Source organism: Equus quagga, chromosome 19 (assembly GCF_021613505.1).
Source record: "Equus quagga isolate Etosha38 chromosome 19, UCLA_HA_Equagga_1.0, whole genome shotgun sequence".
Classification (NCBI taxonomy): Eukaryota; Metazoa; Chordata; class Mammalia; order Perissodactyla; family Equidae; genus Equus; species Equus quagga.
In genome coordinates this window covers 6,250,733-6,275,484 of record NC_060285.1, presented here as the reverse complement: position 1 = coordinate 6,275,484, position 24,752 = coordinate 6,250,733, and the positions used below count along the sequence as shown (strand labels likewise).

The 24,752-nt window shown below is 41.9% G+C and overlaps 1 protein-coding gene across 6 annotated transcripts in view; it reads right to left on the bottom strand.

Annotated features, from left to right (window-relative positions):
* EFCAB6 (EF-hand calcium binding domain 6) overlaps window positions 1-24,752 on the bottom strand; it is a 233,096-nt gene that overhangs the window by 127,500 nt on the left and 80,844 nt on the right. The gene's annotated exons all lie outside the window — the stretch shown is intronic.

The window sequence follows — 24,752 nt, the reverse complement described above, 5'->3', positions numbered from 1 at the left end:
AAAGTCTTAGCAAGAATAAGTAATTGGAAAATTGTTCAAAAACAAATTGCCAAAGTTAAAATGATCCCACGACCCAGGGCCCAATAACCTCAGAGTGCCAAGATGCCGAGCAGGAGCAACCTGATGTGAACAGAGGTTTGGGATCCAGAAGCGCAGCGCGCAAGCCCCTGCTCCTTCACGTCCTACCCACGGGGCCTCAGACAAGCCCCCTACTACTCTGACTCTCTACTTTCTCATTTGTCAAATGGGAACAATCCTATCTACTAGGGGTGTTGCTTTAAGGGTTAGACCAACAGGTCAGAAAGCCCCTACTGCAGTGCTCATCACCAGCAAGTGTGCAATTGCACACCCGTCCCTACTGTGTATGTGACTTACACACAAGCATCACCCATGCTTCCACAACAGGACGGCAAAAAGCATTCGGTCTGAAATCCTTAAACAACAACTATGAGACGCCAAAGCGGGTATAAGACAGACTACCCTGTTCTGATTGCTAAAAACTAGTGGTTGAATGAGAACTGGTTAGACAAACTTAAACTCTTTACCTACATCTAGGTCCAGAAAGCAGAGGAGAGGAGAATATTTTTGGAGAAGAGCTTCTGATAGGCTGTGAGCCCCAAGCCGAGCACCAGGTGGGGTTGGGGATGCCCACTCCTCCCCTCAAGCCCCCTGAGCCGCACTGGTTCTACTCAGGGAGCCTGACAGACACCCCTGCAACTGGCCGCCTGATGTATTGGTGCCTGGCTCCCAAACAGGAATCCTGCAGATCAGAGATGAGCTGGCTAACCACTGACCAAAAAAGGTGTGTGTGTGTGTGTGTTAGCAGGGGGTCATGAGGACTGTTGCCTCACTCCATCAGAATCATCAGGGAAATGTGGATTTCATGTGAATCAGACGTGGGCCATGTGAGAAAGAGCAAGTGTGTGTGTGTGTGTGTGTGTACATGCAAACACACATGTGTGTCATCTCAGTTCCTGCCCCAGAAGGCCACCTGGGAGAATGAACAGACCTTAACAGAGAAGGCTTTCCTTTTCTATTTCCAGAGTCCCAGGGACTGAAGATGGAACAAGCAATCAGTCGAGATGGAGACACACTTGCCCTCATCAAAGAACTATGGGATGAGATCCAAACTCAACAAGGGCTCTCATGGAAGGAAACCCTTCAGACACGTGGAAGGCCCATGGATGCAGTTTCCACCTCAGGCAGTGCCAGCCAAAGAGGAACTTTCATGCTCCTCTTTCTTTCCCTCCTTCCTCTGTGCACTCCAATTCCTGGAGGAGTCAGGAACTGAGTTTGCAAAATGAAGAAGGAGCGAAGTGCCAAGTGGGGAAAGGGAGAAGCAGCCATCTGTGCCCTGTTATTACTCTTGCCTGCAACGGGCCCTAACTGCGTGAGGGAACATGATTCATTTGAATCAGGCCTACAGCTTTGACGACTCTGTGGGACTGGCTGTTGCAGTTACTAAGCTGAGGTTCTCTGTGTGATCCAAGACAAACCAGAAACACCAAGGTCGGCTCATGTTTTCCTTCAGGGGCAAAAGAACAAATCCAATAGAGCAAATTTAAAGGGACAGTGGGAAACAGGATTCAGTTGCTTTAAGATCACAGTCCATGAGTCTTGCCAGCTCAACCTAGATTACACATCACCGATCCATCCAGTCATCCATCCCTTCATATATCCACATATGGTGCCAAGCCATCATCTTATTTCACTTGAATTATTGCAATAATCTCTCATTGGTCTTGTTATGCCTACTCTTGCCTTCCTCCAATATATGTTCATACTTTAACAAGCCTGCTCTTTTTCAAATGCAAATGTGATCAGATTACTCTCTTGCTTAAAATCTTTCCATGACTCCCCATTACTCTTAGGATAAAAACTAACACCCTTCTGTAACTTACAAGCCTGCATACTTTGGTCCTACTCACCTCTCTGGCCTCAACCCACATCCTGCTGCCCCTCGCTCTCTAAGCTCTGGCCATACTGGTCTTTCAGTTCTCCAAAGGGTTACCCTCTTCCCTGCCCTGGGTCCCTCACATTTCTTGCTTCTTTTGCCAACTTCCAGGTTCCCTGTCATTATCTACTTCCCATAGTTTATGTAGTTAATTCTACTCCTCTTTCAAGCCTCAACTTAATTATTACTTTTTCAAGAACACCTTTTCTGATTTCCATAACCAGGACTATTTGCTCTATTCAACTCTCTCATAGCACTGTCTCCTTCCTTTATAGCATTTATTACTATCTGAGTATTAATATTTATCATTATTATAGCCGTTAACACTTCTACAGCCCTTGGATTATGATTACAATTATAGCAGCTAATGCTTGATAATAATTATTACTTCTACTTCTGCCGTAGCACCATTTACATGGTCAAGAGAAAGCGAGAGAGAGATTGACTGATTAATTAATTTAGCTAGGCATACATGGCAACATCTAAAAAGTAGACTGTGATGGTGGTTTGATGTGTTGCTATTCACAAACAAAACAAAGTTTCATCTTTCACACTCAGCCTTTCTTCCCCAAACTTTGCCCACTATTTTGATATAGCTTGTTAATGCTATATATTTTCACCTTAAATTTCAACAAGTTAGAAATTAATTTTCCAAAATGAAAACACTGTGATTACTATTAAAAACAGGATCAGCTTCACACATTATATTTAAGAAATTACCTTACTCTGTGGAAAAAATAGCAAATCAGATCTTCACTCCACACCATATACTAAAATACATTCAAAATAGATAAAAGTTAAATGTACAAACTAGGACCATTTAAAACATAGAAGAAAATCTAGCTATATATTCTCTTATATTTGAATAAGAATGGATTTTTTAAGGGGCTGGCCCCATGGCTGAATGGTTAAGTTCACATGCTCTGCTTCAGTGGCCCAGGGTTTTGCTGGTTCAGATTCTGGGCATGGACATGGCACCACTCATCAGGCCATGCTGAGGAAGCATCCCATATAGCACAATCAGAGGTACTCACAACTAGAATATACAACTATGTACTGGCGGGCTTTGGGGAGAAGAAGAAGGGGGAAAAAAAGAAGATTGGCAACAGATGTTAGCTCAGGTGCCAATCTTTAAAAAAAAAAAAAAAGGATTTTTAAGCAAAACTTAAGAGAAGAAATCATAAAGTTACCTATTTAATTACATCAAGATACAAAATTTCTATATACCGTAAATATTAAAACAAAATTTAAAAACCAAACAACAGACTTACAAAGTTATCTATAACAAATTGTTAATCCTATTAAAACATAAAGTGCTTGCACAAAGTAATTTGAAAGTACTAAAACTTGAATTCTATTTCCAGTAATGGCGGAGTAAGATCCTACTAGACCAACACTCCTGCAGATAATCATAATAAACTGTGGACATAATACCAAAAACAGCTACCTGAAAGCACTACAGAGCGAACAGAAGCAGACAAAGTCTGGTGGGAAATCCATACTGAGAGGAGTGGAGCTGTGAGTATTGTCAATGCCTTTAGCCTGGGCCGAGGCACTGTGGCATGAGGAGTGGCAAGGGTACCAGTACAAAAAAATAAACAAATAAAACTGTAGCCTTTATGGCCTGGAAAACTAGAAGACCAAACCCAGGTAAACCATGGCCCCTAAAGAAAAAGAGGAAATCCTGGAAGGGAAAAAGCCAGAAAGGGAACCCCAGATTCTGTCCCACCACATTTCTGACTGGTCCCTGAATCTCATAGTCAGAACATACTCAACAGCCTAAACACAAAAGATCTGAACTAAGATCAGAGCTGCCACCCAAGAAACAGAGTATGTAGTTTGAGTCCAACTAATAAAATTGCTTACTAAAACACAAGAAACAACATTCATTAAAAAATAATAATAACAGTCTCTACAATTTAACATTCAAAATGTCTAAGATAGGACCTAAAATTACAGGACATATGAAAAACCAGGAAATGGAACATTATTAAGGAGAAAACAAAATGAACAGAGATGAACCCCAAATAACCCAAATGTTGGCATTAACAGATAAGTATTTTAAAAACAATGACTATAACTATTATCAATGAAATAAATGAAAATATGCCCACAATGAGTCAAAAGATAGGAAATCTCAGAGAAAAATGGATGTAATAAAAAGAGCTAAATGGAAATTCTCGAATAAAAAATATACTATCTGAAATTTTGAAAAATCATTGGATGGAGTTAACAAAAGAATAGTGAGGATAGAGAAAAGGGTGAGTAAGTTTAAATATAGATCAACAGAAACCATCAAATATGAAGAACACAGAATAGACATGTATTTATAAAATGAATAGAGCCTCAAACACCAGATGGTCTAAGATACATGTAATTGGAGTCAGAGAAGGAGAAGAGAGAAAGAGTGATAAAAAAAATATTTGAAGACATAAAGGCCAAAATTTGCCCAAATTTGATTATAGATATGCATTTATAGTTTCAAGATGCTCAGTAAATACTAAGCAGGATATGCGTGGAAAATGCCATGTTAAGGCACATAATAGTTACAGAGCTGAAAGTCAAATTCAAAGGGCAAATCTCGAATGCAACAAAAGGAAAATGACTCATTACATAGAGGAGGTCAACAATTTAACAGATGACTTCTCATCCATAACAGTGGAAGCCAAAATGGGTGGAACAACATCATGAAGTGAAAGAAAAAAGTCATCCAAGAACTTTCCATCTAAGAAAATATCCTTCAAAAATGAAGGAGAAATAAAGACATTTCTAAATAAAAGAAAAGAAAGAGATTCCATCTTTAGCACACCTAAAGCTCAATAAAGGAAGTTCCTGAGGCTGATGGAAAATGATAGCAGATGGAGACCTTGGCTCCTCAGAAAGGAATTAAGGGAGTATCAGAAATTATAAATATCTGAAAAAAGTAGAAAAGTTTATTCTTTTTGCTTTTCTCCTCTTAATTTCTTTATGATTAAAGCAAAAAATAATAACATTGTCTCATGGGGTTTACAACATAGGTAGATATAATACCCATAGTATAAAGGATGTCGGGGCCAGGATATAGATTTATATGTTACACAAGTTCTACATTTTTATGTGAAGTGGCACAACATTAACACTATGTAGACTGGAAACAGTTAAGGATATATACTAAAATAACCAGAGCAAACATTAAAAATTATGCCAAGAAGTATAGCTAAAAAGACTATAAGAAAGTTAAAAGAAATTCTAAAAAATATTAAAATAATCTAAAAAGAAGGATGGAGAAAAAGAAAAAACAAAAAGCAAACAGAGAAAAAAACGGGAGATCCAAATTCAAACATATCAATAATTACATTAAATGTTAATGGAATAAACACTTAAATTAAAAGGTAGAGGAGAGTGATGTCAGTATCATGGTGGGGTGAGTTGTTACCTTTGTCTCTCCCATCTAAGTTACAACTAAATGGACATTCATTAACCAATAGAGGATTCCCTACACAGCACAGCAGGACATCTGAGAGATCCACTCAGCTGTGCATCTGAAGGTGGGTGGACTGAATACCCGGGAGGCAGTGGAACTAAGCGAGCACACCCCTCCCTCTCCCTAGAAGCAGCAATCTAGGTCGTGGGTCCTCACACAGTGGCCAGCAGGACTGTAAGAGGAGGGGGGGCAGCAGCCCAGCCCATCTGAATGCTTTTGGAGTTGTAGCCTGGCCCACAGGAGTGCCCACCATGCCACGGCAGCCCCAGCCGTGGGGATGCTCCCCACCAAGTGCAGCACAGCCCCCACAAAGGAGCCCCCACTAAGTGCAGCAACTCAGCCGAGCTGCCTGAAAGTGCAGAGCTGGCCGTGTGCAAAAGAAAGTGCCCCTCCCCTACCGCCAAGTGCACCAGCTTGACTGGTCCCCTGCCGAGCACAGTGGTCCTGCACCAGAGTGATCCACCAATGGAGTATAGAGGCCCCACCAGCACGTGTGTGCATGACCCACCAAATGGCTGGAGCCAGCGTGCCAACACAGAGAAGCCCTACTGGCACGACTTCTAGCAGAAGGGGCAGATTAGAAAATACAGCTCCTGCCCCACCCCTAGGTGGCAGGAGGAGTCTGTGATCTGACCCTACCACAAATGCACCAGCAAAGGATCACTTCATCAAACATCACGGAGAACTACAGTAACACTTCAGAGGAGAAGGAAAACGACAAGTCTCTAGAAACCAGTCCTGAAGTCACAGAAATTTACAAATCTAAATGAGAGAGAATTCAAAATAGTTATCATAAAGAAACTCAATGAGTTATAAGAAAACTCAGAAAGATAGTTCAATGAGCTCAGGAATAAAATTAATGAGCAGAAGGAATACTTCACCAAAGAGATTGAAACTCTAAAAAAAAACAAACGGAAATTATGGATATTAAGAACACAACTAATGAGATAAAAAATAATCTAGAATCCATAAAAAAAAGCTGATTTTATGGAAGAGAGAATTAGCGATTTAGAGGATAGAACTATAGAAAGGCTTCAGGTGGAGGAGAGAGAGAACTAAAATTTCTTAAAAATGAAGAAATTCTTTGAGAAATATCTGACTCAATTAGGAAAAGCAACTTAAGGATTATAGATTTCGAGAGGGAAAAGAGAAGGAGAAAGGAGCAGAGAAGTTGTTCAAAGAAGTAATAGCTAAGAATTTCCAAAACCTGGGAAAGGAACCAGACTTACAAGTACATGAAGCCAACAGAACTCCTAACTACATTAATGCAAAAAGACCTCTCCAAGGCATATAATATTAAAACTCGCAAAAATCAATGACAAAGAAAAAATAATAAGGGCAGCAAGGCAGAAGGAAATAACCTACAAAGGAACCCCTACCAGGCTTTCAGCAGACTTCTCAGCAGAAAACTTACAGGCCAGGAGAGAAGGAATATTATACATGCGAAATACTTAAAGACAAAAACTTTTAGCCAAGAATTCTCTATCCAGCAAAACTATCCTTTGGATATGATGGAGAAATAAAAGCTTCCCCAGATAAACAAAAGCTGAGGGAGTTCATCGCCACTAGGCCTGCCTTACAAGAAATGTTTAAAGTAGCCCTCCTATATGAAACTAAAAGCAAAGGTTTACAAAACCTTGAGCAAGGAGATAAATAGACAGATAGAATCAGAAAAATGTCGCTCTATGTCAGAATAGGTTAGTAAACATTTAATTATAACATAAAACACAAAGGGAAGGAAAACATCAAAAATAACTATATTCACTTCAATTTAGTTATGAACTCACAACACAGAAAATAACAATTTGTGACAACAACAACTCAAAAGGGGAAGAAGAGAGGGATGGAACCTGCTTAGGCTAATGGAGATAAGAGGCTATCAGAAAATGGACTATCTAATCTATGAGATCTTTTATACAAACCTCATGGTAACCACTAAAAAAAAATCAGAGCAGAGCCACAAATCATAAATAAAGAGAAAACTGAGAAAACCATCATGGAAAACTACCAAACTGAAATGACAGTCAGAAATACAAGGGAAGAGAAAAAATGGAGATATAGAACATCCAGAAAACAAGAGATAAAATGGTAGTATTAAGCCCTCATTTATCAATGCTCATCTAAATGCAAATGAATTGAGTTCTCCCATCAAAAGACACGGAGTGGCTGGATGGATTAAAAAACAAGACCCAACAATATGCTGCCTCCAGGAAGCACATCTCAGCTCTAAAGACAAACATCGGCTCAGGGTGAAGGGATGGAAGACGATACTCCAAGCAAATGGCCAGCAAAATAAAGCAAGTGTTGCTATAGTTATATCAGACAAAGCAGACTTCAAGATAAAGAAGACAATGAGAAACAAAGAGGGGACTATATAATCATAAAAGGGACATTCTACTAAAAGGACATAATACTCACTAATATATATGCACCTAATACAGGAGCACCAAAGTATACAAAGCAACTATTAACAGACCTGAAGGGAGAAATTAACAACAACACAATAATAGTAGGGGACCTCAACCCTTCACTTCCATCAATGGATAGATCATCCAGACAGAAAGTCAACAAGGAAGCAGTGGCCTTAAATGAAATACTAGACCAGATGGACTTAACAGATATGTATAGAACATTCCATCCCCAAACAGCAGAATACACATCCTTCTCAAGTGCACATGGAACATTCTCAAAGATAGACCATACATTGGGAAACAAGGCAAGCCTCAATAAATTTAAGAAGATGGAAATTATATGAAGCATCTTTTCTGACTGCAATGCTATGAAACTAGAAATCCATCACAAGGAAAAGGCTGGGAAAGTCAGAAATATGTGGAGACTAAACAACATGCTACTGAACAACCATTATACCAATGAAGAAATCAAAGGAGAAATCAAAAAATATCTGGAGACAAATGAAAATGAAAACACAACATACCAACTCATATGGGATGCAGCAAAAGCAGTGCTATGAGGGAAATTTATACCAATACATGCCTACCTCAACAAAGAAAAATATCAAATAAGTAACCTCAAACTACACCTAACAGAACTAGAAGAAGAAAAAAAAAGCCCAAAGTTAGCAGAAGGAGGGAAATAATAAAATTACAGCAGAAATAAATGAAATAGAGACTAAAAAACAATAAAAAGGATTGATGAAACTAAGAGCTGGTTCGTTGAAAGGTTAAACAAAATTGACAAACCCTTAGCCAGACTCACTAGGAAAAAAAGAGAGAAGGCTCAAATAAATAAAATTAAAAATAAAAGAGGAGAAATTATAATGGATACTACAGAAATACAAAGGATTATAAGAGAATACTATGAAAAAATATACACCAACAAATTGGACACCTAGAAGAAATGGATAAATTCTTAGACTCATACAACCTCCCAAAACTGAATCAAGAAGAAATAGAGAATCTGAATAGACAAATTACAAGTAAAGAGATTAAAACAGTAATAAAAAAAAAAAAAAACCCAAAAAACAAAAGTCCAGGACCAGACAGCTTCTCTGGAGAATTCTACCAAACATTCAAAGAAAATTTAATACCTACCCTTCTCAAACTATCCTAAAAAAATGAAGAACACAGAATGCTTCATAACTCATTCAATGAGGCCAACATTACCCTGATACCAAAACCAGACAGGGACAACAAAAAGAAGGAAAATTACAGGCTAATATCACTGATGAACATAGATGCAAAAATCCTCCACAAGATCTTGGCAAACCAAATACAGCAATACATTAAAAGGATCATACACCATGATCAAGTGGGATTTATAGCAGGGATGCAGGCATGGTTCAACAAGAAAACAAGAAAAGGCCATTTTAGACAAATATCACTCATTTTTAAAAAGATGCAAAAAAAAATCTTAAAAAATTTTAACAAATAAAATCAAACAATATACAAAAAGGGTAATATATCATGACCGAGTGGGGTTTATTCTCAGGATGCAAGGTTGGCTTAACATTTGAAAATCAATCAATATAATTCACAATAGAATAGAATAATGGAATAATGAATAGAATAATGAAGAAAAGCTACATGATCATCAGAATAGATACAGAAAGAGCACTTGACAAAATTCAGCATACATGATAAAAAAAATTCAGCAAAATAGGACTAGAAAGAAACTCCCCTAATCTAGTAAAGGGATCTACAGGACACCACGGCTAAGACCACACGACGGTGTAAGATGGAATCCTTTCTACCCAAGATCAGGATCAAGGGAAGGACGTCTAACCTCACCATTTCTGCTCAACATTGTGCTTAAGGTACCAGCCAGTAAAATAAGAGGAAAACAAAGAAAGAAAGAAAAGGCATTCAGATTGTAAAGGAAGAGGTAAACTAGCCTTTACTTGCAGGCAACGCGACTGTGTATTTAGAAAACACTAGGGGACCTACAATAAAGATACTAGAACTAGTTAATGAGTGAATTTAGTAAGGTCACAGTGTTCCAAGTCAATATAAAAAAAGTCAATTTGGCTTCCGGTGGCAGAGTCTGAGGAAGGAACAGCAGGCGCCATGTCCAGTGGTGAAGGTGGCAAGAAGCTGCCCAAGAAGAGGCCAAGGAGATGGACGAGGGAGATAGGGCATTGAAGCAGAAGCAGGAGGAGGAGCAGAAGGAGCTCTGGGAGCCAAAAGCAGGGGTGGTGGGGGAGGGCCCCCCAGCCAAAGGTGGAATTAAGAAATCTAGGAAAAAGTAAGCTGTTCCTCGTGCCCGAAGCAATGGGCATCCTTAATTCCATCCCTCTTTAAACATCTGGATTCCCTGCCATAACATCTGTTGCCACCTATAGTTAGAATGAAGTGTTGTCTTGGAGCCTGTTGTACATTTAAGAATAAACTTTTGCAAAAAACAAAATCAATTGTATTTATAATTCTTAGCCATGAATAGTTGGAAAATTTTTTTAAATTCCATTTACAATAGCATCAAAAAATAAAAATACTTAGGAATTAATAATACATGCAAGATCTGAACATTGTAAATAACAAAACCTTGCCTAGGGAAATTAAAGACCTAAATAAATGGAAAGACATACCATGCTCAGGGGGAATGGAAAACTGAATATTATTAAAGTGGCAATTTTCCCCAATGTATTCACAATCAAAATCCTAGTGAGCCTTTTTTTTAACATATTGACAAACTGATTGTAAAATGAGTATATAGAAAGGCAAAGAATGTAGACTAGTCAAACAATTTTGAAAGAGACGAACAAGCTTAAAGGACTTAACACAACCTAATTTCAAGACTTAACCATTTAGCTACAGTGATCAAGGCAGTGCAATATGGTGCGAGAACAGACCTACGGATCGACGGAAGAGACGAGAGTCCAGAAATATACTCACGCTTCTATGGTCAACTGATTTTCGACAAAGGTGCAAAGTAATTCATCAGGGAAATGATAGCCTTTCCAACAAATGGTGCGGGAACCACTAGATATCTGTACAGAAACAAAATGAGCCTTGACCCTTACCTCACACCATACACAAAAATTAACTGGAAATAGCCCTAAATGTCAGAGCTAAAATTATTAAACTTCTAGAAGAAAACATAGGATAAAATCCTCGTGATATTGGGTTAGGCAAAGATTTCTGAAAACGGATCCCCACGAAAATTACCCATAAAAATTTTTTAAATGGATAAAATGGACTTCATCAAAGTAAAAAAACTTTCGTACATCAAAAGATAGAGTTAACAAAATGAAAAAGCAAGCCATACTGAGAGAAAATATTTGAAGAATATGTGTCTGACAAAGTGGTCATATCCCGAATATATAAAGAACTCTTGAAAATCAATAATAGGAAAAAAAACAATCCAATAAAAATGGACAAAAGATTTGTAAAGATACTTAACGGAAGAAGATATACGAATGACCAATAATCACATGGAAAGAGCCTCAACGTCATTAGTCATCAGGAAAATGCAAATTAAAAACAGAGTGAGCTAACTCTACACACCACCAGAAGGGCTACAGTTAGGATGACTGGCAGTATCTAGGGTGGGTGAGGATGTGGAGCCTCTGAAATTCTTACAGATTGCCGGTGGAATTGAAAAATGTTACGGCCACTTTGGAAAGTAGTTTGACGGTGTCTTATAAATTTAAACATATACTCATCATACAATCCAGCAGTTTTACTACTAGGTATTTACCCAAGAGAAATGAAAACATATGTCCACACAAACACCTGTATGCGAATGTTCATAGCAGCATCTTCCACAATGACCCGACTGAAAACAACACCAATGTCTGTCAGCTGGTGAGAGGATGAACAAAGTGTGGCATGTCAATACTATGGAATACTACTCAGCAATGACAATTAACGGGGTGTTAAGACATGCTATGATATGGATGAATCTTAGAAACATGGTATGTGAAGAAAGTAGTCAAACACAGAAGACCACATGCTGTATGATTCCATTTATGAGACTTTCTAGAAATGGCAAAACTATAGTGACAGCGACAGAGAGCAGATCAGCATTTGCTGGGGCTGAGGGTCAGGGCAGAGACTGGTGATAAGGGGCAAGAGTAGAATTTTGGGGCACTGGAAGTGTTCCATACATTGATATGATAGTGGTTACATAAATACACACATTTGCCAAAACTCATGAAAATATACACTTAAGAATGAATTTTATTTTATGAAACTTATACTGGGGTAAAAAAATTTTTTAAAAACATAGAAAATGGGGGGCTGGGCTGGTGGCATAGTGGCTAAGTTCACATGCTCCATTTTGGCAGCCTGGGGTTTGCCTCAAGCAAAAAGGAGGGATTGACAACAGATATTAGCTCAGGGCCAATCTGCCTCACCAAAAAAAAAAAGGGGGGGCGGGGGTCAAAGGACCTGAACAAACAATTGTTGGCAATGGAACTACACATAACTTTTAAACATGAGAAACGTGCAACCTCAACAGCAATCAAGGACACGCAAATCAAAACAACCACCAGGAACTCTGCTTTCACCCATCAGATGAGCAAGGATCTAAAACTGGCATGTTAAATACTGGGAAAAGGCAGTCTCGTGAACCTCGCTCATAAGAATAAATTAACACCTTTCTGAAGTGCATTTTAGCAGTACGTAATGTAAACCTTAGAAGTGTTCAAACCCTTTGACTCAAGGGTTAACAAAACATTATGCAGCCATTAGCAATTAATTTCAAAGGTTTTCTTAATGATATAAAACTGCTCCTGATAGAATATACCGTGAGAAAACAGAACATGATTTATACTCATATGGTCTCAACTCCGTTAACTATGTACGGAGCATGTGTACACACATACACAAAAACTTCTGGAAGAAAATATACCAAAATATGAACAGTGGCTATGTCTGGCTATTACAATGATAGGTAATTTATTTTTTTCTTTATGGTTTCCCCTATTTTCCAGTTTGAGCCTGTACAGCTTTTACGGTCAACACAAACAAACACAATTTTCAAAAAAGAGAATCAGCACATAATTTTGCTAGAAATCACATGAGTAACCATTATTAACCAAAGTCACAAAGATAGATATAGATAATTATTTTTACTTTTAAAAATGCCCCAGGCGGGGCTGGCCTGGTGGAATAGAGGTTAAGTTCACACACTCCGCTTCAGTGGCCCAAGGTTTTTGGGTTCAGATCCCGGGCACAGACCTAGCCACCATTCATCAAGCCATGCTGAGGCAGCACCCCACATACAAAACAGAGGAAGATTGGCAGAGATGTTAGCTCAGTGACAATCTTCCTCACCAAAAAAAAAAAAAAAAAAAGCCCCAGGGGCTCCTTTTATTGCCTCAGGCAGCTATGCTTCTGCATTCTGATGCTGGGAGCCCAATATCATTCCCAATCCATCTCTCCCATCCCATGAATCCTGGTAGAGATTTATAGCAGCATGTGACACCATCTGTGGGGAAGGGAGAAGAAACATATCAATTTGTGACACTCTTCCAAAAGACTCCCAAATCCAGTCAACAAATGGGTACTGTCAGAGGAGGCAGCAAAGAGAAACAGGCCGAGAGACTAATCACATGAGCCACAGGGACCAAGAACTAGGGACCAAGAAGGCTCAGCCAGGAGGAGAGTGGTCTGAGCTGGAAGGATGGGCAGACCTGCGACGGGGCGGACGGCAATGATAAAAGACAAAAGGAGGCTGTAACAAGGGCGAGAAATTAACCGCCTCACCGGCTGGCTCCTTCCTCTGTTTAGGCCCTAAATGCTAATAACACCCATCTCACTTCTCTTCTCTACCCACATGCCCTCCGCTGGCAACCTCCCCCCTTCTTCTGGCTTTAGATGCCATCTATGCCCATCTGCATGCTGTCGATGCTCAGATTTATATTTGTAGCCTGGACTTCTCTGAGCTTCCAACAGCCTACTCGACATCAATACTTGGATTTCTCACAAGCATCTCGAACTTAACACGTCCAGGAGTAACCCCCTGATTTCTGTCTGCTAACCTGTTCTCCTCGCTCCTGTCTTCAAATAGACTAGGTTCCCTCTTCTGTGAAGAGCCCCGCATGGCGCTGCTGGCCTGGGGTGCTCTTCCTCCCACATGAACACAAGGTGGCCGGTGCTCTGCAGGTTTGCCCCACACGGCAGCCTTCCTTTCCTCGTCTCTGATGCCTTGGTGCAGAGCTCATCTTAAATGCCACCTCCCCAAGAAGTCTTCCGTGACTGTCCCATCTGGGGTGGCTCTGCTCCTGCTATCCTCTGTCCCCCAAGCCTATCTCATTCATGGCCCGCGTCGAGATTTCTAATTGGTTTATTTGTTTTTGATATAAATAATGTGTTGGTAAGAAAAAAGCTCCTTCAATGATTCCAGCATCCTCTTCTCCAAACCCACCAACACTGCATTTCTAAGGATCTTCTGAAGCGAGATTCTGGGGGCCCCACCAGGAGCCGCCAAGGACAGCAGCCATAGGGTCAAGCTTCACAGGTCACAGAAGGGAAACAGGACACAGGGTGGACTCACCAATAAAATAGAAATCCCCCAGAAAGCCAAATAAATTCTGGGGGAGAGAAGGAAGGTGCAGATGACCAAAGTACGTGAGACAGAGGCTCGAACTGCTTCGTGTAGGAATGAAAGGAAACGATGGTGCGGGGCTTGTCCAGCCTCTGGCCGCACTGCCACTGCCCTGTCCGAGCGGCTCCCTTGCTAGATGGGTGCTGCCACCCCGCCTCCTCCCTGTCAGAAGGAGCCCTTACTCTCGCTTCCCACAACAATCGTTCATCTCACCAGCTTAGCGTGAGTCGTGCGCATGCACACCTACTGCCGAGCTTATAGGCACGTCCCATGGTTCTCTTTTCCTGAGATGAGGGCACGCCAGTAACTGCAGGTGGGGCTACTTCCGGGACAACGGCTGTTCTTGACCAGAAAACAAAACCGTTTCCATGCTTTAACTTTGTTATTGGTAAATAATAAATCCCTTGCAACACATTGCACTTTTCACAACATATCACCCAATCCACTGTGCCATGACACGGGAATTCAGAGCCATGGGTCTGGGAGAAAAGAGGCGAGGGCCTGAAGTGGACTGGTGGCAGTGGGAGCACAGAGGTGAGCCAGACACATTGCTACGATGACCATCGAGGGCAGCATTGTTCTGCAGACAAAATGAGTTTGGGAAATACTGCATATCCCCTTCGTGGATATTCATGGTGTTCAGTTAACATGTTAATAGCTATGAATATCCTACAGACAAGAAACCTACTTGACATTTCCCAAATGTATTTAATGTTGGAACCTGTTTTTAGCATTCCAACTGCACTTGAAAATATTCTAGAGAAACATCTATTCTCAATTAAATTGTACTGAGAATATAATTATTGGGTAGGAAATAATGAATAACAAGTGAAAGTAAGAATCACATGAACAGGGTTTTTTTTGCAGATTTCACACACATTTCAGAACATTTGAGAAGCATGCTGGTTCCTAACCGCCAGGGTGTTAAAACAGCACCCAGAGATGCCTCCCGACTTGCAGTCCGCCCTCCCATGACCTGGCTCGCCATCTTCACTCTCTGCCACAGGGATGCGATGAAGAAACCACCCGTGCTGGGTCTTCTGTGCGCCCCTCCAGCTCCTCTCTTCACCCGGCCCTTCTCCTCCACGCTCTGCACCCAGGGCTGACCTCTGCAGACTGTATTATTTGGGTTCTCTTGCCCTCGGCTTCTAGCTAGGTTCATTGGTGAGAGGCACTGAAACCTGAGAAGGGGTTAAAAGACAGCTTGGGGTATGTATTCCCCCGGCGGCTTCTGTCGGGCCACTGACAGTGACCGTTTCTCTACCAAAGCTCTTACCGGGAAACCTTCTCCCACGGCGACAGCTCGGGAGTGCTCACACAGTGTCACAGCGTAATCAGGGCGTTCCGACCCACAAGGATGCCTGGCACTAGTTAACTAACCAAGGGTCCTTCGGAAAGACTAAAGTGCCGCCTGATACGTGCAGAATATATAGAAAATTCTGGGTCTGATGGGCAGAAGCCTGACTTGAGTCGTTAACGTTGGATTCACAGCCTCTTGCCCAGGTCACAGACCTGATCCAGTTCACAGACCCAGAGCTCCTCAGTCAAGGGGGTCTGGATATCTTAGAGGACAACCTGCGAGGCAGCCATAGACACATACTGAGAATTTCCCTTTGAATCTTGCCCAGAGGGTCCAAAGAATCTTCATTCAAACCTTGCCCAAAAGATCCTTCAGCCATTTACCAAGGTGGCTCTGCATTAAGGGAAGGAAACTACCTAGACCATTCATGGTCATTAGACAGTAGCTCTGAACCATGATAACCCTGGAGAGCCAACATGCCAGCATGGTCTGTTGGTCAGAGTGGAGGCTTCTGGAGGTGACCAACAGAGCCCAAGTCCATTTCACAGTGGATCCAGAGAAAATACAGACTCAGCGGGTGGTTACTTCTCTAGGCTCAGAATACACAATGGGCATAAATACTCCTAGTCACTGCCGAATCCTCACCGAATCCTTGGTTCTCTGGTCCATGGAGCAAGGGCCATGACGGTCGGAAGGACCCACAGAAGACTCAACCCTTCACAAAAGAGTAAACAAAAAGTAGTACCACTCCCCTGGAGTAAACGCAGAGACGGTGCATTTGACTTCTCCGTAGTCCCATTCAAATCTGCTGTCTGCTGATGCAAAAGCTACTTAGGTATTGGAAAATGACTGTGCATTATTGCAAATTTAATCAGTGATGATGCCAGTCACACATGCAAATCGACATAGCCCCTGGCATCTGGTATGCAGCAATAGACATAGAAAATGCTGATTTTTCAATTCCTATCAGCAGATAGGAATTTCCCTTTATACAGCAGGGAGATCAATATACCTCCACAATCTTATCTCAAGGTTATCTCCACTCGCCTGCTTTCTGCCTTAAGGTAATGTGAGGGAGCTCGGATCAAGGCTTGCCCAGAGGGTTCTGCTTGCACAGTTATGATGCACTGTAAGCATCACACTGGCGGTCATCCTGATGATATTATTAGATTAACTAGATCTAGTGAGGAGGCAGAGGCCTCAGAAACATATGTGTGTGTCAGAGCAAAGGAGATAAAGCCCATGGAAAGTTAGGGGCCTGCCATTCTGGTATTTTCTGGATCCAGAGGTCTGAGGTGTGTTGGAATAGTCCCTCTGAAGTGAAAGACAAGTTGTCAGGCCGTGTGCCACCCATCACAAAGAGAGGCACAAGCTAGAAGCCTGTCTCTGACTTTGCAGACAACATTGTCCTGCTATTCGGATCCAGCTTTGGATACCTCACGAGGTTGCCAGTTTTGGGTGGGGCAAAGAGCAAAAAAAAAAGCAGCTGACAAGACCCAGGCTACAGTGTAGACTGCTGTCTCACCACAGAAAATAAGCACAGCATGTAAAGGTATTTATGGCCCAGGTAAGTGCCCACTAGACAGCATCCCTGGTGGGCAACAGGAGGAGAGGGCACCTGGCATGCCAGTCAGTCATCTTCCCCAGGCAACTCGGTGCTTCTTCATGGGCTTCCACACAAAGCGGTCACGGAGGCAGGGACGGAGGCTGGGCATTGTTTAAAAATCGGGACGTCTCGTCGCTAAAGCTGAGCCGGCTACTGCCTGGTTAAGGACCCAGGCTGCCAAGGGCAGCACTCCACTGACGACCTTATCCACTGCTGGGCGACCCTCTCCTTCAGCTATCCTCTGTGCTCCTTTCAGTAACTGCTCCCTCTCTTGCCCCTTCAGGCCTAGCGCAGATAAATGCTTCCCCATCTACTGACGTCACTTAATCCTGTCCCCACTTAGGTAAAAGATCCTTCAACAAACTCACGTGCCATCTCATTTCTGCCTGGCAGCTGACCAAGGATGTCAGGATTCAGAAGACCACAGAGGATGCAGAGGAGTTCCGTCACCCCACAGCCCCCTGCTGCTGCCCGACTCGAGCACAGCCTCGCCGGCCCAGCCCTGGCAACCTCAGACCTCTCCTCCATTCCTATTATTTTATCCTTTCCAGAATGTCATATAAATAGAAGAGATCCTAGAAGTGTGGGTTTAAAAGTATTGGGCAATAACTGAAAATACATCCCAGGGTATTGTTTCTACACTTCCTATAATTTGGGCTAAATGGCTTATTTCTTCTGTTTGCATGGCTTCTGCCAGGTTACTAATGTTCCCAGCGTGAGTGGGAGAATTCTCCCCAGGAGATGCTTCTGATGAAGACCTGCTCACATGACAGATGGACGAAGGACAGTCTCTGGTGAATACTCAAGTCACAGCAAGTGACAGCATTTATCCCAGCCTCTCAACTGTCCCTCAAACCTCATTCTTCATGTTTCAATGCAGGTTTTATTTTGAATAGATCTATTTTAATAAAAGACTGGGCAACACTGAAAAGCACAGCGTGTTAGTAATAAAGGTCAAGTCAGCTGTTCAATTAAAGACTACCGTTACATTAAAAAAGAGAGAGAGAAAGTAGCTTTTAAAGTCTCTAAAATATCATTTGGATCAAGATTTTATGCCTCATTACCAAGCTGTTAGGGTTTTAATTTAGGCCTGAAACCTGCAGTATTTAAAAAAATATAACAAACTCCAAAAGATACCTGTTTTTCTGTACTATCCATTAATAAATTGGATAGTAAGAATAATTTCTCAAATCATTTTGTTAAGTGTGAGAATTTAGATTTTATTTTACTTCCTTCTTTATTCTCTCCTGTATTGTTTGCCTTAATAAAAGAAGCATGTTGGGGCCAGCCCAGCGGCGTAGTGGTTAAGTTCACACACCCCGCTTCAGCGGCCTGGGGTTCACAGGTTTGGATCCCAGGTGCAGACCTACACACTGCTCTTCGAGCCATGCTGTGGTGGTGTCTCACACACAAAAGAGAGGAAGATTGGCACAGACGTTAACTCAGGGACAATCTTCCTCACAAAAAAAAAAAAAGCGTGTGCTTTAAAATTTATTTCTTCAATTAAAATGCAGTAAAATGAACTGTTTCTTTTGGTGTACACTCTTATGAGTTTTAATATGTGTATGGATTTGTGTGCCCAACACATTCAGGATACAGAACAGCTCCGTCACCCCACATCCTCCCTCATGCTACCCTCTGAGGTCACATTCTCCCTGCCCTTGGTCCTGGCAACCACCGATCTCTTCTTCATTCCTAATGGCTTCCTTTTACCAGAATGTCATATAAACAGACTCCTACGCAGCAGCAACCTTTGAGACTGGTTTCTTTCACAGCGGAATGTCTCTGAGATTCATCCGTGTGTATGCATCAGTGGTTCAGTCCTCACCGCCGAGAAGTGCTCCATTGTATGGATGCACCAGTGTGCTTAAGCAGCCATCTGCTCAAGTCCATGTGAGCTGGGCCCAGTTTGGGGCAATTATGAATAGAGCTGCTATGAACATTCAGGTACAGGCTTTCTAGTGAACTCTTAAATCATTTTTTAAATACAAAAGTCATACAGAATTTTCCCAGTGCAATCAGGGACTCATGCTGGTAAGTTAACAAAAATATTAAACCTAAACTTAGAAGATGGATTATGGTTCCTTGTGATGCTGTGAGTGTGACCGTCAAGGGGAGTCAAGGGCGTTCACTTCTAGCAATACCAGGTCTCCTAACTGTGTCACCTTCTCGGGGGCTTTAGAGGACAGCAAAGGAAAGAGGGACATCAGCACCACCCCGGGGCCAGGCCCACCCCCAGTGCCACTCGCCGCAGGACACCAGTCCCGCCTCCAATGCATTTTCCATAGGCCCGTGCTTCCATGGTAAGAGCCAGGAATTCTCTCTTCTTAGGCCTTACCAGTGGTGAGTCCTCAACAATCACCAGCTAAATTCAGCAAATAGGTGAGAAACAAGTAACGGTGACAGTTTGGGGAGCCCAAGGTTCTCTCTAAGTATATAACAGAAGATAAAAGGGCAACTGGATGGACAATTGTAGACAGAACACTATATGGAAACATCCATGGACAAGAGAAGTCTAGACTGATGGAATACAGTAGAAACACTCATTGGATCAAATCATGGATAGAATTTAACATACGACAAGGCAGACATCAAAAACAAGCGGTAAAGAAAGGATCATTTAACAAGTGGTGATGGCAAAATAGATGATCTATTTCAAAAAAATATTTTAATTTGGATACTTACCTTATGTCAGGATGGATTCAAGTGTTTTGTTTTCAAAGAATAAGAACGACAAGCTAAGTAGGAAAGAATTTTTATCAAGCCTGGGTAAGAATGATGATTTATAGATTTCTAAGCAACAGAAAACATTCCAAAAGAAGAAGATTAATGCATTTGATTATATTAAAATGTAAACTCTGAAACAATGAGGTATCACGTGAATGACAGGGAAATAGCAATCTGGAAAAATCGCTGCAATGCCTACGACAGAAAAGGGTTATCTGGTGATAATTATCTAACTATGAAAAATTATTAACCAAAAAGTGATAAAACTGACTTAAAAAACCATCAGTGGGGCCATGAACTCATTAGGACACAAAGAGGCTTCACGTCAGGGGAGACAGGATCCGTGCACAGGCTCATGGAAATGTCCAACCTCAACACCCCTCCAAGGATATAAATTAAAACCATCACAAGGCACCATTTCACACCTCCTAAGTTATCAATATTTTAAAATGACATTAATACGCTGGAAAGAATATGAAACCAGAACACTCACACAATGCTGATGGCAACGTCAACTGCCACTATCTTTAGAGAGAACAATTTGGCAATCCTTATAAAAATTCGTGAAATCGTTCACACTCCGGCCTTGGGTCTGACCTTTAGAAACACACTGTGAGAAAGAAGCGTCTGCCGAAGGGAAAGGCAAGTGCCTGCGGATGGGGCCTCTAGCAGCAGGGACGACGCCATCCCCCAGAGCCTGCCTGCGACCTGCACCCACTAGAACCCCAGTCCTGCCCGGGCCCGGGCCTCCTCTCCTCCCCACCTCTCGCCCCTCTTGCCCACTTGCCAACTCGGCTCCAGGTACGCTGGCTTCTGCCCCAGAATGGGCCACGTGGGGCTCTGCCTGTGGCTGCTCCCCCGACCTCTCGGGTCTCTGTGAAACCTCGCCTTTTCAGGGAGGCCTTTCCAGAGCATTCCTGACTAGCCTGAGCTCCTCCCTGTTATTCTCCATGACAGTCCTTGCTGATTCTCTTCACAGCACCCCTTGCATTGCATGTTTTCTTTCTTTTTTTTTTTTTTAAAGATTGGCACCTGAGCTAACAACTTTTTTTTTCTGCTTTATCTCCCCAACCGCCCCCCCCCCACATAGTTGTATATCACTAGTTGCAGGTCCTTCTAGTTGTGGGTTGTGGGATGCCGCCTCAATGTGGCCTGACGAGCAGTGCCATGTCCGCACCCAGGATCCGATCCCTGAGCCGCTGCAGCGGAGCGCAAGAACTTAACCACTCGGCCACGGAGCCGACCCTGTATGTTTTATTTCATTACTGACACATTCATTGATTATCAGTCCCCCCAACCCCGCCCCACCTGGCGGGTAAAGCTCTTTGAGGGCGGGGATCATGTCTTATTCTCCAATGAGCCCCTAGTCTCTAGCACAGTGCCTGGTACATAATAAGTGCTCAAGAACTGTTTGTTGACTGACTGACTGAAGAAATGAACAAACAAACATATGTAAAATTTTAAGAACCTAAAGACTCAAGTGATGGTAAATGGTTGAAACATTCTGGCATATAAAATTAAAGAGCCCTAACAATTGATCGTGACCACATCAGACCAGCCCCTTTGAAAACGCTGTTTGCTTTCTCTGGATGCAATGTCTCTCTCCAACTACCCATGTAGGAAACTCCTGTTTGCCTCTCACAGGTTTAACTTTGTTCTGTTTACTCTTTGAAGACTTTTCTAACTTCTTAGCCAGCATGAATACACTAAAGAGAGGTTTCTGGCATCATAGGGAATCTCCCCACGACCTCCTGGTCTAATCACATAGAAATATATCAAATATATCAACAACCACTGGGATAAATATATCAATAAGTTATTTTAAACATACAGCTGAAGTTGAAACAAGAAAGGGAAATCCACAGGAGCTGGAAGCAGGGAGGGAACCCGTTCTGGAGCAGTAAGATCCTGAGTTATTTCCACAACCTCCAGGGTTTACCAGACTGGACAGAGCAGCGCCTGCTAATGGCAGCCCTGGGAGTTAAGCTAGGCTCTGAGGGCGGGGGTTTTAATGTCCAGTGGGGTTAGGAGACCTGGGATTGCGCAAGACTGGGAGTAGATATGGTACAGCTGAAAAGAGCTAATGAACCAAAACCAATTCTAGGAAAATAGTCAGAATGCAGCCCAGAGAGAAAGAGACATGGGAAATAAAAAGAGAGACTAAGAGACATGGGAAATGGAATAAGAAGGTCCATCATATATCTAACACGAGTTCCAGAAGAAAAGACCAGTGAGAACAGGGTGGAGTCAACATTCAAAGAATAATAGCTGAGAATGTTGTAAAATCCATGAAAGAGACTAATCCTCAGAGTGAGACAGTATGGGTCGGGAAGGTTAAATAAACAGACATCTTTACCAAGACACATTGTAGGGAAACTGTAAAATAACCAAAATAAAGAGGAAATCTTAAAGGCAACCAGAAAAAGAAAAAAAATCACCTATGAAGTATTGGCAATTAGACAGCAGACTCTCAACAGCAATGGTAGAAGCCAGAAGACCATGAAGAACGTCTTCAAGGTGCTAAGAGAAGATAAATCTCAAACAAGAATCCTATTCCCTGTGAAATCTTCATTAAAGAACAAGGGGGAAATGGACATTTTTGAAAACAAAGACTGAGCTTACCACCACTCACAGGGCCTCACTAAAAGACCATCAAAGGATGCACTTCAGGAGACTGACTTCAGAAGGAACGAGTGGGATTAAGAAGCAGCCTGAGCAAACAGCCTGGTAAACATGGGAAAAGCTAAACAAGCACGGACTGTTTTAAAAAAATAATAATAATAATGACAAATTCAGGTCCTGTCAAAACAAGGCCTGAACAAACCCTAACCAGTGGTAACACGGTAAGTTGAAGGTGCCTGTTTTATTCAGGACAGTAGAAACATTGATAAATAAGTTTAGAACACATGTTCAAAATTTAAGGTTAACCTCTATAAGAATAGAAATAGAATGTTTAAGTCTCAAGGCAGTGGAGGGAAAAAGAGTGATGAGGAAAACGCCGACAGGACCAAACACAATAGAGAAAGAAAAAAGAAAGAGTGGAGGAAATCAGAGAGTAAAAAATACAGTGGCAGGGGCAGAGAAATCTAAACATTATCCATCACAATGAACGGAAAAAGACTACAGTTGACCGTTACAGATGCAAAGATTTTTAAAATATAGATGTATGCTATTTTACGAGAAACACACCTAAACATGACAACAAAAGAGTGAAAATGAAAGGTTGGGAAAAGATAGACCTGACAAACACTAATCAAATGAAAACTGCTGAGTGTTTTACTACTAGACACGACAGACCATGGACACGAGAGGGGAAGGGGGGGCGGTAATCACAGGGGAGCACTGACCAGGAAGATTCGACAACTCTTCACTCACAGGGTGCGCCCCGGGAGCCATATGTAATTTATGATTCACAGTCCTAGCACTTGGGCGTTCATCTCACTGCTGCCTGTTGTGCCCTGTTCCACTGGGAATTCTGGGCAAATGCAACAAACGGCACGACTCAGATGCCCCTGGGTCCCTGGCCAGAACAGGGTGTACACCAGCACGACCCTGACCCCCTTAGCCTCCTAATTTGCTCTCTCTATGCACCCACCATAGTTTTCATAGCCATCGTCACTCTGGTAAGCCACTCTGGCTTGGGACCATTTGTTATTTATTTCTGCATTCTTAGCACTTCCCACAATGTCTGGCAGAGAAAAGCACTCAATATGCATCCATTAAAATTATAATTTTGAAGACTATGAAGCCAATATGAAGAATGTCTATAATATGCATTCCTATTTAAAAAGCACAATATAAAACTGTAGATGCACTTTGATTGCAAACATTTAAAAATTATAAATGTATACAGATACAAAGTGGAAGACAATGTGGAAAAATGAAAACAGTAAATTTGTTATGCAAGGTGGATGGTGACTTTTTGGTTTTGATGTTTATTATTGCTCCTATTACTTGCATAATTTTGAAAATGAATTAAAAAAGAATTGGTTATATAACTTTTAGCTGTCCAAGAAAGTAATTTCTAAAAAACTTCATCATCTATAGGCAGGACAACGGAGCTGTTTTCTCAGCCATGGAAATATTTACTCCTAGGGCCAAATTTCGCTTTTCACTCTAGAAGCCGTGGTGGTAGTTACAGTGATTCTCTCTGGACAGAGACAGAGACGAGAAGGAAAGAGGAGTGCGAGGGAAAATGGATCCAGCTTAATCCTGTCTTCCTTCTCCTTCTCTCGTGCCTTTCCCTTCTAGGCAAGCCCGAGGAGTCCCCCAGTTGTCCAGGTTTCACAAGACAATCTTTCTACTAGCCTCAACCCTACTCCCCCTGAGAAAAGGGTCTCTGAGTTATCTGGACAGGAAACCAGGTAAATCAAAGACAGTATGCCTTGCCCAGAGCTCAGTCTATAGATACCATTTCCAACTGAAAGGAAACAGGGATCCTTGGAGAAATGGCTGACTCCAGGTTGGGGGCACGAGATATAGCAGAAGAGCCTGGAGCTTTTTGTCACCCCAGAAAGCAAGAGAGTTACTAGAGACTATTAGGGTCACACCAACAGGACTCAGGAGCCAAGACAAAAAGGCTCCCCCTGGTCAAGAGGGAGCAAATTCAGCATCAATGAGAGTAATAACCATAATGAATTGAAACACGTCAAATACGTTTACATTCATGAGTTCATGATAATATTTTTTAAGGAAA